Source organism: Panthera leo, chromosome A3, assembly GCF_018350215.1.
Source record: "Panthera leo isolate Ple1 chromosome A3, P.leo_Ple1_pat1.1, whole genome shotgun sequence".
Classification (NCBI taxonomy): Eukaryota; Metazoa; Chordata; class Mammalia; order Carnivora; family Felidae; genus Panthera; species Panthera leo.
In genome coordinates, this window is record NC_056681.1 from 23,194,707 (window position 1) to 23,209,290 (window position 14,584).

Sequence of the window (14,584 nt, forward strand, 5' to 3'; positions counted from 1 at the left end):
TAGAAAGGGAGGGAATGGGCTCTAGGAGAGGTACACAGGAAGCTGCAATTTTGTCTGTAACAGTTCATTTCTTAAGCTGGGTAGTATGCACATGAGTGTACACTACCATGCACTATAATTTGTCTCAAGATATAATTAACATACCATAAAATTCATCATTTTTAAGTGTATAATTTACTGGGTTTTTGTTTATTCACAAGATTATGCAACAATCACTCCTGTAATTCCAGTACATTTTCATCACTCCAAAGAAACCTCATGTCCATTAGCAGTCACTCCCCATTCCCCCCTCCTACTAGCCTGGCAACTACTAATCCACTTTCTCTTTTTATGCATTCATATAAATGGATCATTCAGCATGTGGTCTTTTGTGGCTGGCTTCTTTCACTTAGCATAATGTTTTCAAGATTTACCCATGTTGTAGCATGAACCAGTATGTTATTCCTTTTATGGCTGAATTATAGTCCATTGTATGTAGATACTACATTTTTGTTTATTGATTTATCAGGTGATGTACATTTGGGTTGTTTCCACTTGGCTGTTATGAATAATGATACTATGAACTTTTATGTGCAAGTTTGTGTATGAACTTACGCTTTCATTTCTCTTGGATATATAGCTGGGAGTGCAATTGCTGGGTCATGTGGTAACTATACTTAACTTATTGAAGAACTTCCAAAGCAGCTTCATGATTTTACAACCTACCAGCAATATTTGAAGGTTCAATTTCTCCACATCCTCACCGACACTTGTTATTGTCTTTCTTTTTTATTATAGCCAACTTAATGGGTATGAAATGATATGCACCATGCTTTTTGGTGTATCCGAATTATTTTGTAACAACTGTTAAATTTAGTATTTAATAAAGAAAGACCATTTAATGCTTTGTGTGGAGGATGGACTGGTAGGAGTAGAAACAGAAGACCAGTAGTGCTCGCTTCGGCAGCACATATACAAAACAGAAGACCAGTAGGGGTGTGCTGCAGATGTTTCCCGGAAAGATTAGACCTGTCTTAGAGGGTCATGGCAGAGGTCATGGAGGACATGCTCGGGTCCCACTTAGAGGCCAACACAAATCTCAGAGTGGACTCAATCAGTTCATGGTGTCAGCCCAAAGCAGCTCTGAAATATGGAAGGTTTTCAGTGGACTTCCAAATCTTCTCCCTCACACAAAAGCCAAATTGCTATTGAGAAGCTGTCAGAAATTGACATTGGAGGGAGGAGCTTGATAGTTGAAGGGAAAATCTTATTTGCTACATGATTTTAGACCATCCTTTGTTTTTCTGACCTACGTTTCCTAGGATGTGAAATGATTCTACTCAAGAGCCATCTCTAGAGTTTCTAGCCTCTAGGACATGCTAGATTCTATAACCATAGGCCCATCTTACATAGAAGAAATATTCTGGCTTTTATTTTCTGAAAATCAGTCAAGCTCAGAGATACGAGGAAAAGGAACATAAAATATTTTGACCCCAAGGATGTTTGACTCTATTTATGAATACAAACATTGTATTTAGGATTATATCAACATCAATGAATGTTCAAGGCAATTTTGTTCTCCTGAGGTAAATTCCATTAAGCCAATTTAATTCCTTGACCGATTGTGGCACAAACTGTTTCCAACATTTTCCCATTTTTATTTTAATGAAATTATTTTCACTGAGATCATTTATTTTCCATCAAAACTTGACTAGAGAGGTAAATTGGTCAATTCTTCATCCATATGAAATATTTCTTGGTTATGGTTTCTGCCACTTTGAGAGTCTAATTTTCTCAGGTTAGATCCCACAGATCTAAATTCTGTCCAAAAAACGTTTGATTCTTCTGACAATTTTTAGCCTTGTGATATTTTAGTATATACCCATTATTTCTATCAGTTCTTGTATCAGTTTCCTATGGCTGTTGTAACAAATCACCACAATCTTAGTGGCTTAAAACAACACATATTTATTCTCCCACATTTCTGGAAGCCTGAAATCCTAAATCAGTAGCATTGGGCCCAGCTCCATCAGAGGATACAGAGGAGGATCTGTCCCTGCCTCTGCCAGTTCCTGGTGGCTGTGAGCACTCCTTGGCTTGTGACTGCATCATTGAAAACTCTGCCTCTGTGGTCACATTTCCTTTTCCTTTGCAGTGACAGTCAAGTCTCCCTGTGTCTATCTCTTATAAGGATTTCATTCAGGGCCCACCCTCATAATTCAGGACAATCTCCCCATCTCAAGACCCTTAACTTAATCACATCTGCAAAATCTTTGCCATGTAAATAAACAGGTTCCAGAGATTAGAAGCTGATATCTTGGAGGGAGACTTGGGGGGCGGGGGGCATTATCCAGCCTACTACAGTTCCATTCATTATAGATTGGATAAAATACTAATAGTTACTTGTGGGGGTTATTTATTTATTTATTTATTTATTTATTTATTTATTTATTCATTTATAGAGAAGAGAGAGAGAGCACAAGAAGGGAGGGGCAGAGAGAAAGGGAAAGAGAGAATCCCAAGCAGGCTCTGCACTGTCATTACAGAGCCCAATGCAGGGCTTGAACTCACGAACTGTGAGATCATGACCTGAGCTGAAATCCAGAGTCAGGCACTTAACCAACTGAGCCACCAAGGCACCCCATGGATAGTTACTTGTAAGCTAATGTTCTTGCAGCATTACTCACAGTAGGCAAAAGGTGGAAACAACCCAAGTGACCATCAATAGACAAATGGACAAACAACATGCGGTGTATCCATACAAGGGATTATTATTCAGCCATTAAAAAGAATGAAATTCTGATACATGTTACAACATGGATGACCCCAGAAAACATTGTGCTAAGAGAAAGAAGCCAGATACGTACAACAGGATAAATATTACGTGATTCCACTTATATGAAATATCTAGAATGGGCAAATTAACAGAGACAAAAAGTATAATAGAGGTTACCAGGGACTGAGAGGGAAGTAGTTATTATTTAATGGGTACAGAATTTCTGTTTGGGTTGATGAAAAAGTACTGGAAATAGTGGTGATGGTTATACAACATTGTGAATGTACTTAAATGTCACAGAACAGTGTCCTAAATCAGTTAAAATAGTAAATTTTAGGGTCCATATATTTTGTCACAATAAAAATAACAATCTGTATTCCAAAAAAATAATAAAAAGCAGAGTAAAAAAATATGGATAACTGTATTTATTTTTTTAACTTATCCAGTAACAATTATGATCAATTTTCTTCAGATATTCCAGGATTGCTGGATTCGTTTAGGATTTGCCTACTGTGTTGCTAATATAATCCTCCCACATATTTCTATCACTTTGAGTATGGTACACTAATTGATCATACCTTTGGCAGATCAAGAAGCAAACGATGGGTAAATGTTCTTGGAAAAAAATGCAGGGGTCAAAATATCATTTTATGGGCAGGTATAGAACTCATAAAGGATTTATGTAGTGAAGGGCAGGGAGGGATGTCAGTTCCTGCTTCTAATGAAGACAGAATCAGCAGACATTGCAACATGACAGACCTAGATTAAAAATCAGGAATTCTCTCACCACTGTGAGGTAAGAGGATGGGACCAGTAATTTCTGAGACCCCTCCAGCTCTAACAGTACCTAGCTCTGTTACTAAAAAAATGAACAGGAATTCACACTTGCCCAGTGCGTGAGGCTTGTATGGCATTGTGCCAAGTACTTTTTTAGTGACTCTGTATGGGTGGTATTACTACCCCCATTTTACATACAAGGAAAGAAGGGTCCAGGTCACTTACATAATTCACTCAAAGTTCTAGAGCTAAGACGTGGAACAGCCAAGACCCAAGGCCAAGGATGTCTGACTCCAAAGTCATATGCTCCACACTAGGCCATGTTATGGCATCCTCTTTTGTAGAGATACTTGGGAAAGATATTTCACTCTGGGCTACAGGCATGGGCCACCCCCAGCTCAAAAACAGGAGCATGAAGCCACTTGTTAAGATTGCTTGGAGGTGCTACTCTCATCAAATGCCAGGTCCGAAGACAGGGGCTACAGGTCCCACCATACTACAGAAATCTGGCTAGAAACTGTCCACCGATTTGCAAAGATTGAACACGTTACAAATGTTCACCTGCCTTTGTAAATCTCTGGAGCATCTTTCCCCCAGGTGAACTGGTTGCGGCCCTGGGAGAAGGAAAGGACAGTCCCTTTTGGCAGAGGTATGACTTCTGGCTTTTGCAGCTCTCTGACTTAAAATGGGCAGAACAAAAACCTGAAACCAAGTTACAATGTATAGCACACCAATGTGAGTGAAGGATCTTGCACATGGGTTTTATCAGAGAATGTACTGTAATAATTTCCCATTAGTGGCTGTTCTCCTGGCCTCCAGTCCATTCTATACCTCAGTGGTCTGGTTAATTCTCCCAAAGCACAGTTCCAGCAAGGGCCCTCTCCAGCTCAAGAGACAAGTCCAAACTCCTCAGCTTGGTATCTGAGGCCCTCCGTGGTATGCCTCTATTTCTACTTCCAGCTCCTGCCAATCTTACGGCAAACTTTACCCTACTCACTGCTCCCTGTTCATGCCTCACCTTTCCCCACAACATCGGACTGTGGCAGCTGTGCCCAGTTCTAAATTCCTTTCATAGGGTAATAATCACTCCCCTCCCCCCACCCCCCACCCCGCCCACCTTCCTTTGGAGAATTCTGCTTTTCCCCTCATTCATAGAACCCTGTATCCTCCAATAGAATCTATCTACCTGACCACATGGATTAATTCCAGGCTAGGTATGTGACCAAAGCTGAGCCCCCAAACAATCTTCTCTGGGATTCTTTTGCTGTGGATAGCAGGCAGGCTGTCTCACTCTCCTCTGATCTGTCATAACTCTTATCTGAACTCTTCTGGGCTGCCTAGCACTTTCTAGCTTGTACTATGGTTATTCTTATATTTTCTGCAAGATTGCCTCAGCCCCGCTTTCTCCAAGTGCTCCACTTCTTTTCAAGTGCTCAATTTTAACAGGCATTCCCTGACTACCTCTTCTATGCAGACATAGTTCTATGCTCTGGGGATATAGAGCTGGATAAGACATCGTCCCTTATTGAATGGACGGATGAATGAAAAACATCCTTGGGCCTCACCTAGTCTATCACAGGGGATTTGGGCAACAGAAAATAGTAAATATAAAGACCAAAGTCATTAGCCTGGCATTCAAGACCTTCTCAATCCAGTTCTAATGTTGTGCCCCTGCTACCCACACACTCTTAGCTCCAGCCAGACTGAACTGTTTGTTGTCCAGAGATGTCCCCATGTGTGTGTGTTGGCCCAGGCTGTGGTCTTCTCTCATGGTCTCTTCCTGTTTTTCTCTTCCATTCATACCTTCCCTTTCCCCATCTCACATCAGCCTCCTTTTTCTCTCTCTCTTTTATCTCTTTCCTTTCTACTCCCCCTCTTTCACCATCTCTCCCTTCCCTTTTTCTTCCACTCAGCAATTGCTGAGCTCTCTTCTGATACTTCCCTCCATCCCACTCTTACCTTTTTTTTTTTTTTAAGTAGGCTTCACACCCAGCGTGGTGTGCAACATGGGCTTGAACTCACGAATCTGAAATCAAGACCAGAGCTGAGATCAAGAATTGGACACTCAATCAACTGAGCCACTCAGGTACCCCCTACTCTTACCTCTTAATTCTCCTCTCCCTTTTGTTTCCTGACCCCCTTCCTGCTCTGTGCACAGTCCCCTCCTCTGGGGATAAGATGGAATAAGACAAATTTAAATCAAACAGTTTCTAGATCTCATTACAAGAAGGCCTCAAAGTCAGGTGGAAAGGAGAGAGGGGAAACAGGGTGGAGGGGTTCCTGGAGGCAGAGAAAAGGCTGCCTAGCGACTGCTGGTGAATCAATGGAGAGCATTGTGTCAGTTACCCACCTCCAACCCACCCCCAGATCTTCCCTTTCCTCCCTGTGATTACAGAATTATGAAAAGTCAGAACTACAAAAACTCTTGACATCCATCTACTCTGCCTCCATAATTTTTGCAGCTGGGAAAATGAGGCACAGCTAGGGAAACAGAGGCACAGAAAAGGGAAGCACTAGCCAATTTCATCCAACAAGTTAGTGGCTCAGCAGGAACTGGAGTCCTAGGCCTCCCATCCCACACCCCCAGAATGGTGGGGACCCTTTCACACATACTACACTACCTTCCTCCCTGTAGTCACTAGTCCCTCCCACCCATCTCTACCCCACCAGGTTTGGGATTACATCTAAGGATTCCCAATCTCCCCTTCCCACTCTGCCCCCAACCAGAGACCCCTAACAGACCACATCAGAGGGTCCAGCCCTAATTCTACTAGGAGCATATTTGGCGGTGGCAGGATGCTGAAAGTGTCAGTCTGGCCTGTAGTGTGACCAGTCTCCTCTTTGGGGAGCTCCATTATAAGCAGCCTCTAGTGAGTTAAGAGATGATCCCTTAGACAAGACCCTTTCTCACCCTCCCAGCCTAGCTGGCCTCCTAGAGACTCTACCTCACTCTGCCAGCCGCCAGCCATGGATTTCAAACAGAGGCCACCCAGACACAGGATGGTCCATGGCTGCCAGTGGAGGTGGCTGGAGGTGGGGGGATGGGGAGGGTGTGTTGCAGAGGCTCCACTTTCAGTCCTGCTCCTCTGCTCCACAAAGGGCCACTGTCTGAGCACAGAGGGACCCTGGAGGGAAGGCCTCCCAAGGTGCTCGGCAACAGGGCCGTGTTTCATCATGCTGGGCCTCTAGGCCAAGTAAACATCAGGGTAGAAACAGGCCTAGCAGTTCATTCCTGCAGACAGGATTCTGGTTTCATGAGGGCTCAGTGGTGTCCTCACCCAATGCTTCCCTGAGACAACGAGGGTCAAGGTCATTTGCCCAATTTTCTCCAGAAATGGAGAGTCAGGATGAGAAACTGGCTCTATCCTAGTCCACTTCCCATTGCTCAAGGAGCATCCTATTCCCCCTCTTAAGAAGCCCAAGTTTGGGGCGCCTGGGTGGCTCAGTCAGTTAAATCTCCATTTTCGGCTCAGGTCATGATCTCAAGGTTTGTGGGTTCAAGCCCCACATCAGGCTCTGTGCTGACAGCTCAGAGCCTGGAGCCTGCTTTGGATTCTGTGTCTCCCTCTCTCTCTGCCCCTCTCCCATTCACACTTGGTCTCTTTCTCTCTCTCTCTCTCTCTCTCCCTCTCTCAAAAATAAATATACATTAAATTTTTTTTAATAAAAAAAAAAGAAGCACAAGTTTTACAAGAAATTTTTAAATTAATCCAGGAGAAGGTGAGAGCTCTTTGAGCTTGGGTAATCAGGGAAGACTTCCTAAAGGAAGTGCAATTTAGGTGGGATTCTGCCTTCATGCGTAGGTAGGATCTCCACAAACGGGAAGGAGAAATGCATTTCAGGCAGGCAGCACAGCACTGACAAGTTGTGGTGTCTGGAAATCAGGAGCATTTGGGGTCTATGAAGAGACCTATCCAGCAAGGGGAGAGAATTCACATAGGAGAAGGTGGGAAATAAAGTCGGAAAGTTTGGTTGAAAGTTAAACCATGATGAATCTTAACAGCCAGGTGAGGAGTCATGGAAGTTTCTGAGCAGAGCAGGGATGGGGTGAAAGCAGAGTATCAGAAAGCTTAGGCTTATGGTATTATGAAAGAGTCCCTACATCGAGCTCCAGTCCTCTAGATGACCTTGGGCTGGTTATGGCCTCTCTCTGGGCCTTGGTTTCCTCATCTTAAAATAAAAGGGTTACACCAGAGAATCCTGAAGACGCTTTGCATCTCTAAATGCAAAGATTCCCTGACAGGGCGACAGGGGCTACATACAATTAAAGGAGGAGAGGAGAGGAGAGGAGAGGCTGTGGCCACATGCCAGCTATCTCTGGGCTGCATTTCCGCAATGAATCATCTGCACAGAGCTGTGGAATGGCCATCATCACTACCGCCGCTGCCAGGCACTATGCTGAGTACACCCTACTCTTTTTTAAACTTCATTTTTGTGAATAGGACGTGCATATACATATTGCAAATTTTAAGTCATAAAAAGATACATGCATAGTAAAAATAAATTTCCCTCCTTCCCCTATTTTCAGCCATCCATCTCTTTTCCCACTGTCACCAGTTTCCTGAGTCTTCTTTCAGAAATAATCTATACATAGATAAAGATTCTGTGAAGATTCTTTTTTTTTATACAGATGGGAGCATACTGGACATACTTCTGTACCTTGTTTTTTTTAACTTGGAAATTCTGAAGATCTTTTCATACGAGTATATAAAGAGCTGCCTCATTCTTTGTATGGCAGATCATGATTTACTAAATTAGCCCCCTATGGATATATGTTTCTTTTCTATTCTAAACAATGCATCAGTGAATATCCTGAACATACATTATGTGCTAAGCTCTTTATATGACTTTATACTCACAACAATAATTTAAAGCAATTATAATTATATTGATCATGCAAATGAGAAAAGCGAGGCACAGAAAGATTCATTGACTTGCTCAAAATCACACAGCTCTTATGCAGGAGAATTGAGATTCCAACATGGTCAGTTTGACACCAGAGCCAATAAACTCAATTGTTCCATTAGTGCTTCTCAAACTTTATCACACATTACCATCATCTGGGGGTTTGCTAAAACATAGATCACAGATCACTGTACCTCACCGTGAGAGTTTCTGATTCAGTTCATCTATGGTGGGACCCAGGAATTTGCATTTCTAACAAGTTCCAGGGGGATACTCTTTAAGAACCACCACACTATACCAGCTCTCTCACCTTCAGCTGTTCAGGTTGTCCAAAAAGAATGCAGTTGGAACCCAGCACTTGGCCTTGACAGGATCAGAGTTGAGAGGCATAAATCTAAGTTCCATGAGAGGAGGGTGAGAGCCCAGCACAATGTCTGGCACTCACTTGTACTCAATAAATACTTGTCAAATGAACGAGTAAATAAATGATGTACAAATGCTCCATGCCACTTGTTGCAGCCCCTGCCTGGGGAAGCCCCACTGCCCACACTGGCTGAGAGCCAACTTCATGTTGTGAGAGTCTGCAAGGAACTGAATGTCCTCCCCAAATTCATATATTGGGGTCAATGAAGAGACCTATCCAGCAAGGGTAGAGAATTCACATAGGAGAAGGTGGGAAATAAAGTCAGGAAGTTTGGTTGAAAGCTAAACCACAATGAGTCTTAACAGCCAGGTTGAAAAGTCATGACATTTTCTGAGCAGAGCAGGGATGGGGTGAAAGCAGAACATCAGAAAGCTTAGGCCTATGGTATTATGAAAGAGTCCCTACACAGAGCCCCAGTCCTCTAGATGACCTAACTAGCAAGGTGACGGTATTTGGAGGTGGAGCCTTTGGGAGGTAATTAGGTTTGAAGGACGTTATGAGGGTGGAGCCCCCCCATGATAGGATTGGTGTCCTTATAAGAAGAAGAGAATTCACATAGAAGAGACCATAGCTCTCTTTTTCTCTACTATGTGACGACAATGCAAAAAGACAGCTGTCTGCAGGCCAGGAAAAGGGCCTCACCAGGAGCAAAGTCAGCCTGTACCTTGATCTTGGACTTTCCAGCTTCCAAAACTTTGAGAAATAAAAGTTTTTTAACCCCCCAGTCTACGGCATTTTGCTATAGCAGCCCAAGCTGACTAAGACAGAGCCCTTGGGAATGGCGCCGTTTATTTCCTCCCATTCCTCATTTTGCTTATAATGAAATCAATGAGGCAGCCAGGCCTTTGTTATTAATGGAAAGGCAGCATCTTAGAATGCTAGAGCTCCATCAAGATAAGCTAGCCCAATGCTCTCATTTATTATTATTAATAACAATAACTATAAATCATAGCACACCCATGCAATTGACATGCTTACTTTTTTAAAAAAATATATCATTCCCTCTAATCTAATCCCCTATGTTTCCTTCCCCTTTATTCTGGTACACAGCCTCTCTTTCCATCCCATGTGGTTGATGTGGCTGGTCCATACACACACACACACACACACACACACACACACACACACACAAACTATGAGAAAGATTTAAAGTCAGGAGGAAGTCTAAGGTCTGCGAGAGTCCCCTTCTGCAGAGCAGTGAAGCACAGACAGAGATACCTCACAAACATAGACAAAGTTTTCAGGGTCACGCGTTGTTGCCCGGAGACACCCAAACACCAGAAGGACTCCTCAAGGTGCTGACTCTGTTACAGAATTAGATGCCTGAGCTCAGGGGCCTTGAGGACCCCCATAGTTTCTTCCACCTGCCTCTCTACCTGGCCTTGAGTCCTGCTTCTGCTGCCTGGCTCCCCCACCGGGCCTCTGTCCTGGGATCCAATCCCCCAGCAGTGCCCCTGCTTTAGACCTTCCCACCCATCCCCAAAGCCCAGACTTGTGGCTGAAAATGTCTAGGTCCCAGGCCCCTGGACAAGCAACATGTCCGAAGCCACTGATTGGACAGCTGGAGTGAAGGTGGCCATTAGGGAGAGCATCTCAGGGGCCAAGGCAGTCAGAGTGGGCTGGTCAGTTGCACAGCGGGCAGGCCGTGTAACCCAACTCTTGTTGAATGCCAGGGAGGTCAGCCAGCCCGGCAGCGGGCAGGTGGAGTCAGACACAGCCGCTCTCAGTCAAGCCAAGTCAGACAGACGGACAGGGAGGGACAGTCTGGCAGACTCCATCACCCAGAGCCCCAGCCCCTGAGGCACAGACGGTCAGCCAGAGCCAGCCAGCCAGCCATGCAAACTCAGCCGCACAGCCTGACAGATGCGGTCAGCCCACACATCAGGCGGACTGAACCAACCTTCCCGGTGCCCAGCCAGGCGGGCTCCGCCACACACAAGGCTGTAGTGAGGCCCCACGCGGTCAGGGTGGTCAGCGAGTCTCCTGCAGCCAGCCAGGGAAGGGGCCCCGGCAGGAGCGTCAGGCCCAGGCCTAGTCACACTCGGCCGGCCGCTCTCAGGAGGCTTAGCAGAGATGTGGTCAAACCACCCGGCAGACAGATCAGTCGGAAAGCGGGTCAGTCAGACACAGAGGGCCTCGGTCAGTCAGATACAGCTTGTTGAGCACAGATGGGGGCTGGGCAGCCAAACGCAGTTAGATGGATTCAGTGAGACACGCCCTGTCGGGCCCAGATGCCATCAGCCAGGTAGGGCAGTCAGTCAGTCAGCTGTGGTCAGGCGGACAGATCACACGGCCTCGGTCTGTCAGGCACCCACGGAATCTGCGTTCAGTCAGACACAGCCAGACAGACGGATTATCAGGCAGTGATGGCGTCTGTGGTTAGTGTGACACAGTCGGTCAGTCCAATGCGGCTTGTCAGGCTGTTGGAATCAACCAGAACGCCACAACTGCCGCGGAATCACCGGACCCGAGGCCCCGAGCCCTGTTCAGGGTGGGGGCGGGGCCTCGTTCCCGGCCGGGCCGTGGACCCGCCCCTCCTCCACCTCTCAGCCTCCAGGCGTTGCCATGGCAGCCGCGGACAAGATGCGGCTCTCTGCCCCAGCCCCCGGAGCCCCTGTGCCCCTGAGGTGGAGCTCCCAGGCCGGTTGGGGGCAGCGAGTGCGTTTGGTGACCAGGGTAAGCAGGCTGTGGCGGAACCAGGTGGGGGAACCAGGATAGAAACCCAGGCAGTCTTACCTCCTAGACCCTCAACACATCCTCTGGCCCCCTCTGTGTGATCTCGCATGGCAGAGCATGAGTTCCCTTCAGCAGCCCCCCCTGGTCCCCTACAGGACACCCAACCCTATGCTGGGCCCTGCAGCATGAAGGTCCTGCTTGAGTCTCTGCTTCAAGGACTCAGAATAAGGAGCTATCAAAACCAGGAACCTGGCCAAACCAGGGGACAAACTATGAGTCTGTCTCATCCAGTCCTGAGAAGAGAAAGCCTTTTAGTCAGAGAAGTCCAGACCAAGGGGCTGTGAGCATCGCTTCAAAGCTTCAAGTCCATAGATTTTATCAAATTCCAGCAGCGTGGGCCAGGAGTTAGAAATACATCATGGGTCATAAATTCAAATGCATACCAGGGCTAGAAAGGTAATGAAAGTCATGAAAACAAGTCAAGTGAACAAGTTGGCAAATCAGCCCCATCTAAAAGAGGCACTGCCTCTTGGCTCCTGCCCTTTGTGTTCTCAGACACCTGCTGTCTCTAGTCTTCTAGTTGGGTGCCATTGGCTAAGTCATTTCACATCAAGTCTCAGTTTCTCCATCTGTATAACAGGAAGGAAATTTTGGCTTTATTTCACAGGGTGAAATTTTGTGGAGATCAAACACGTATGTAGAAAGTATTTTGTGAGCTGTAACGTTATAAGGTGGAGGGAGAACAAACAGGAGGTTGACTGAACATCTAATGTACATCTGCTCCATGATCTATGAATTCTGACAGCTTTCCTCTGAGGCAGGGCTTAGCATCCCTCTTGTACAGGAGATGAGAATGCCCTTCAAGGAGTGTGCTGACTTACCCGAGGTCACAAGCTTGTACATGATGGAGCCAGATTTAGAATTTAGGTCTCTCTGACTTCTGAGACCAGTCTCTTGCGCCAATTTGACAAAGTGTGGCTTGGGTCCCAAGCCAACCATCACTAAGATGATTTCAGGTGGATCCCAGATGAACATTTTAAAAATAATTATATAGTTTGTTATTTTACATTTTTGAGGAGGCTTATTGATACTACAGAAGTTCTAAATCTCACACAGCCAGGCTGTAGTAGGCTGAATAATGGCCACCCAAAGATATAGGGACCTAATCCCTAGAACCTATAGATGTTACCTTATTTGGGACAAGGATCTTTGCAGATGTGATTAAGGATGTTGAGATGAGGAGGTCATCCAAGATTATCCTAGTGGGCACTAGATACCATCACAAATAGCAGAAGGAGATTAGACAGACACACAGAGAACATGACAAGCCAGTGCAACTGTGGAGGCAGAGACTGAAGTGATACAGCCACCAGAAGGTAGAAGAGCCTATGGAGGGAGCATGGCCCTCTCAACGCCTTAATTTTAGCCCAGTAAGACTAATGTTGAACTTCTGGCCTCTAGAATGATGAGAGAATACATTTCTATTGTTTTAAGCTACTTGCTTGGTGAAATTAGTTCTAGCAGACACAGGAAAAAAAATACACAGATCTGCATGACTTAAAATTCATGCTCCAAACTAGTTCACCCATCTCTTTTGTTAAAGAAACTTATTATTTTAAACAAACCTTTATATTTACAGAAAATAAATGTAAATCTTTGATTTACAGACTACAGAGATTTCCCAGAGCACAGAGTTTCCATATACCCCTCCCTCAGTCTCCCATATTGTTAACATCTTAAATGACTGTGGTGCATTTGTTACAGCTAAGAAACCAACCTTGGTACCTTCCTATGAACTAAACTCTACACTTTCCTTGGATGTCACTAGCTTTTCCACTAACATCCATGTTTGTTCCAGGGTCCCATCCAATATACTACATTTAGTCGATATGTCTTCTGGGTCTTCTCTGACCTAGAACAGCTTCTCAGACTTTCCTTCTTTTTGATGACCTTTTCAGTTTTGTCAGAGGAGTACTGGTGAGGTGTTTTATAGAGTTCCCCTCAATTTGGACTTCTCTGGTTCACCTGGGGTTATAGGTTTTGGTGAAGGATACCACCGAGGTAATGTACTTCTCGTGACATGTGAGGGATACATGCTGTCAACATGACTTGATCACCTTTAGTACCTGGCCAAGGTAGTGTTTAGCAAATTTCTCCCTTGTGAAGTTACTTGGTTTTCCTCTCTTTCTACTCTTTGGGAGCAAGTCACTAAGTGCAGCCCACACTCAAGGGAGGAATTAAGGTCCACAGCCTGGAAGGGATAAATTATTTGGAATTCTTCTATAAGGAAGATTTAAAAAAAAATTTTTTTCAACGTTTTTTTTTTTTTTATTTTTGGGACAGAGAGAGGCAGAGCATGAACGGTGGAGGAGCAGAGAGAGAGGGAGACACAGAATCGGAAGCAGGCTCCAGGCTCCGAGCCATCAGCCCAGAGCCTGATGCGGGGCTCGAACTCACGGACCGCGAGATCGTGACCTGGCTGAAGTCGGACGCTTAACCAACTGCGCCACCCAGGCGCCCCTAAGGAAGATTTATCTATTCTCCCCAATTTATTTATTTATTCAGTCATTTATTTACATCAGTATGGACTCGTGGATATTTAGTTTATATTTTGGGCTATAATCCAGTACTATGTTATTTCTTTTCTTCCTCAAATTGTTCTAGCTTTGGCCATTGGGGGCTCTTTCAGGTTGTCTCTTGAGTCTCTTTGAAACTAATTGTCTTGCATCTTGGTTGTACCGAGATGATTTCAAGTGGAACCCAGATGAACATTTTTTGAAGAGTTGTATGTTTACATTATCAGACTTCGGAAAACATATAACCAGCATGTCAAATTGGTGATTTCACAAATAGCACTGAGGACAAGGCTAATGTAGTGATGATTGTATTAAGTGTGTCAATTCACAGAGAGGTATTAAGTCAAAACTGGTATTGATGGTACAGGGGTATGGAGGAAGTTGTTAAGCTGATTAGGGAATGACTCAAGTTAGAGAACTCTGTACTAGGGCAGAAGCAAACCTCAAATGCAAGTAAAGGATGGTAACTAT

At 44.9% G+C, this 14,584-nt stretch overlaps 1 protein-coding gene across 11 annotated transcripts in view; it reads right to left on the reverse strand.

The window, feature by feature from the left end:
• EPB41L1 (erythrocyte membrane protein band 4.1 like 1) overlaps window positions 1-14,584 on the reverse strand; it is a 164,724-nt gene that overhangs the window by 134,843 nt on the left and 15,297 nt on the right. The window contains exon 1 of one of the 11 annotated variants that reach the window (XM_042931065.1): window positions 4,551-4,570. The exons of the other annotated variants lie outside the window; for them this stretch is intronic. The gene's annotated coding sequence lies outside the window, so the exon portion shown is untranslated. Of the gene's footprint in view, window positions 1-4,550; window positions 4,571-14,584 lie in introns of those variants that run through there. 11 annotated transcript variants of the gene reach the window in all.